Source organism: Abrus precatorius, unplaced genomic scaffold (genome assembly GCF_003935025.1).
Source record: "Abrus precatorius isolate BTA unplaced genomic scaffold, Abrus_2018 Scaffold5, whole genome shotgun sequence".
Lineage (NCBI taxonomy): Eukaryota > Viridiplantae > Streptophyta > Magnoliopsida > Fabales > Fabaceae > Abrus > Abrus precatorius.
This window is the reverse complement of record NW_020874395.1, coordinates 12,088,941-12,093,954: the sequence shown is the minus strand read 5'-3', so window position 1 is coordinate 12,093,954 and position 5,014 is coordinate 12,088,941.

Genomic DNA, 5,014 nt, shown 5'->3' with positions numbered 1-5,014 from the left:
ACAGAGGCATGCGTGTGTGATTTTTTATTTTATTTTAATCTAACTTTTAGGAAGAAAAAAAATCCAGTTGTAGTCCAAGATAAGAAACTAAAACATGGAAAACTTACAAATTCAAATAGCATTTCAAAAGTACCCATCGTGAGAAGACTAATGAAAACTCAAATTGAAACCGAGTTATCAAATATGAGACTTTGTGCATATTTGGAAACTTTTTTAGGAAAATAATTGTTTATATTTTCAATTTTCTCATAAGATTATTAAAAGTCATTTCTTCAAAATAAAATTTTAATGTGGTGCTAACAAAATTTGTGACTTATTTAAGAATTTTGAACTTGAAAATTTCTTTTTATCAATGAAGTAGTAAAAATATTGAATGAACAAAAAAGAAAGTGAAACTATAATTTTTAAATATTATGATACTTCAAATATCATTTGGTTTATCAACGGGTTCAAGTCTTGGATGGGAAACAAAAAAAATAACATTTGATTTATTTTCTTCCATTTTTACTTTTAACTTTTTAAATAATTTATGCTCATAGGAAATAATTATAATATTTTAAAAAAAATTTAACAAATTTTAGTTAGTTTTACAACTAATTTTACTAAACAACTATAATTTACTTCAAGTTATAAAATTTTTAATAAGTTTATTATAAATTATAAAATAAATATTATAAAATTTTAGTTAATTTTAACTAATATTATAAGTTAATTTTAGTTAATTTATAACATTATTATAAATTATAAAATAAATGTAAATATTATATAATATAAAGCATTATTTGAAAGTATTAGTTTTTAAAATTTATACTACTAATTTTTTTGCTAAACAAAAATTATACTAATAGAAATTATTCTGATAATTTACATTTTTATTTTCTATAATGCAATTTTTACAACCCATGTTAGATTTAAATCGAATTAGTGTATTAATTTAAACTTTAAATAAACTGTGTTCTCTAACTTAAAAAGAACTAACATCCAAGATTTGTCAGATGCAAGCCTCTGAAAAACGCTGAGATAGCATGCTTTAAATTGAGAACAGTGTCGTTTGAGCTTTTTAAAAATGGTGCCACACTGCATCACAAACTTCCATGTTTGCATGTAAAGACATCATATGAGACTATGCTAAAACAATGCCCATTCTTGAAGAATGTTACTGTCCACATATTCTCACTTTATTTCGTACCATAATTCACAAATATTCTTTTTAATTTAACGTGTAGCCAACATTTAAAAGTCATGCACGTACGTTCCCACATTTTTTATCCTTAAATATAAATGTAATTTTTTATTTAAATATATTTTTAATCTTTATATTTTAATACTTTTTATTTTAATATTTTCAAATAAATTTTATTTTTATTTGAATTGATTCTTTTACAGCTGTTGTGTGTTAAGCATAAAATAAAAAATTGAGAGAATTTATGAATTTAAGCTAAATGTACTGAACTTGAAAAATTGTTTTTGTGCTTTGAAGGACACAGCAAGAATAAAGAGACATGTAAAGAGCTATAAGATTCTATATAGAATTGATATTTTCTTACTTTTTTATGAAAGCCCGCACTCCCTCCTTTTATGGTAAAAAGAGTGAGAAAGGATTTTAAATCCCAGCTTTTTTATTTTAATTACAAAAATATTATTTTAATTTTATTTTCTGTTTTTCAAGATATTCTAAGAAACAATGAAAATAATGATAAAACAATTCTATAAGTTTTCTAAACAAACATTTGAAAAAAATATATAATATTTTTATAATTAAAATAAGGTTTAAATATATTTTTAATCATATTTTTCATCAAATTTTTTATTTTAGTCATACAAAAAATTTTGTTTTTTACTAACATGGCACACTAAAAAAATTATACTCGACAAACTCTTAAACAGTACGTCTTGTCCTTATTAAGGACAAAAATATTAAGTTTAGAAAAATCAGAGATTAAAACTTAAAGGTTAAATCTTAAAATAATTTTGTTCAAACTAAACAGATATTAAATTTGTGTTTTTGGGTCTAAAAAACTTATGTCTTAAGAATATTAAATAATATTCTTATTAGGGTATTCTATTAACTATTTATATCAAAAGTTATGGAAAAGTGTATTAATTAATAACAATTTTTCAAAAATGTCGAAAACATTTGCCAAAACAGTAGTTGTTATATATATAAACACGAAACTAGTAGTTGACTTTGAAAAGGGTTGAATTGAAAAACGCTCCTAAAGAACTCTTACTCAAAACATTAATTGGTAATGATATTATTTAACAATTGAAATCCTAGATTTAGAAAAGACTCTAGTGCTCTAGTGCTGAATGATATAAAACAATGAATGTGAATATGATTTCAAAAGCATATAACTCATAATCAACACCTAACAGTCGACTATTTGTTTCAATCATATCACTTGAAGGAAGTCATTGGTATTGCATCCTATATTTGACACAACATCAATTCGTGTCTACAACGCCATGAACAATCTTGACATAAGTGTAAATTAAACGATAATGTGAAACACATAATGCTTAATTTCTCTAAAATTCGTTCTCATGAAGATAATAAGCAAGAAAAATCTCATCATACCACAGGTCAATCTATGTATCCCACGTACAAACCGTGGTCTCCGGAATGAGAAACTACTATTATATTCAATCCTCAACATAGTCATTCTCGTTTTTAAAGTTGATTATAGCTCTCTCCCATTTATCAATTGGGTATTACGCGTTGCCGACATAATATGTTTACGATTGTTCACTGTTGGTAAACTGTTGTGCTGCATTTTTGAGTTAAGACATCTTTAAACAGGATATGATTCAAAAGATTAAAGATTCAAACCCTCTGTTCTTCTTTCTCTAATACTTTTTTAATTTGTATTGATAATATGATACAATGAAAATTGACATGTGACAACCTTTTCATTAGTCTCGTTATTCTGTTTGTTTTAGCAATGGAAAGAGTAGTATACGCTAAGGTGGTGGTCATTTTAATTTTCGTTTTTCTTTTAGGTAAGGGAAAGTAGGGATGAAGTTTCAACGTAATGTTGGCATGTTTAGCGTCTTAGACGCTGAGATATCTCAAAATGGTCTAAACATGTCAATGAAATACACGTATATGAGAAAGTAAACTTAAATTAAAAAATAAAAATGCTAATCTTTAACTATTTTAAATTAACTCGGACCGCTTTTTGATTTGTATACTTTTTATTTTTTTAAATATTCATTCACTTAAACGGGAGGGTGTGATTGTTTGAAGAAAAGAGTAAATTTAAGGACCTAAAAATAGATAAGCATGTGTGGTAAAATCGAAAAATTCACACAAATCAAAATGTCCGCACAAAATAGACTTGGATAATAAGATTGAATGTAGCATGAAAAATGTACGCAAACTATGTTCCTGAAAAATAGAAAAAAAGAGAAATTGTTTGTGAATCTTTTTTTCTTACTAAGTTGCATCAATTATCATTTAAAAATTTTACTAATATTTATTGTACTCCTCTTGAACTTGTGTATTTATATATTTAAGAATTTTTTTTCCTACTATAAATAATAATGCAAAATATTATATAACTTTCGTCGATGCTTTTTCAAGATATACTTAATATCTTTTTTATATGATATGTCTCAACCTCTTTTAGCATTTTAAGATTATGAAAAAACTTCAATTGCAAACACCAACTAAAAGCAGTTTAGATAGACATAAGTATAAGAATATCTTACTTTTCGGCCTTACCTTGACTCAAATGGAAGTATTCGTATATATGTTGTTAAATAAGAATAAACATTAGCAAAATGAGTGTGTAGAAAGGAAGCACAAACACATTACAAAAAGCTAGTTTATATTTACTTGTACATTTTTACATACCTTAAAAATAACGGAAAGAAGCTTTTGCTATTGCTATACATACTATTAATCAGTTACTTGCATCATCTTTTAATTTTACACCATCATTTGAAACCTCTTTTTCAAAAAGAATCATATTACTTTCAATTAAAAGCTTTACACTGTGAATGTTATCTTAATTTTAGATCTTACGATAAACATGAACTTCAATTCAAATCTTAACTTTGTAATTTATTGGATGTAGTGTATGTGATAAATGTTTCAAATGTTTAACTTTAGATAAAAAAAAAATTATATAACTAAAATATTATTTTTTTATGAATATGTGTTTCTTTTCAAATAAAATGACAATATACTATTACTATTCATCGTTAAAACTAATACGAGGTCTCCAACCATACTTTTCATCTCTAATACTATGCAAAGTGTTAGGCTAAAGTATAACAAAATAATGATATTATTGATCTAATTCAATACTAATACAATGAAATATAATAATGATATCATATAAAATTATTATATTTTTCCTTTACAAGATTTACTTGATACATCTTAGATATCCACCTATGATGAGAATTCAACGCATAAGAATACAAGTCCAACTTTATTTTATATATTTTAATACCATTATTCAATAATTTTATCTTAAAGTTAATTGTTAAATTAAAAAAATTTGTTGTATAAATTATATCTATTAATTTTATAATAATGCAAAATTATTTAATATATATTTTTAAAATATAGAAAAATATTTTTAATTATATTTTAATAAATATTTATTTTTAATAAAAATTAATCTAAATAATTAATGTAATATACATTTATAATTTAATGATTAAATGAATAAAATTTATACTTTATATAAATTTATTGATATTGTCAAAATAAAAGCAATTTATGTGATATAAATTAATGTCTTTAATATATAACAAGAATATTTCTGATTTTAAAAAGGTGACATTACCATATAACTATACACATATAATTAAGATTAAAAAAGTTAATTAATAATAACACAATTACTTTAAAATATTATATATTTTTTAATTTTAAGTATTCAATTAAAATATAGTTATCCTCATAAACATTCGTGTAACTTGCATTAAAGCAAGTATATCAAAACCTAACAAATTGTTAACTTATTTTTTATTATTAATTTAGCACTTCATCAATAAATTT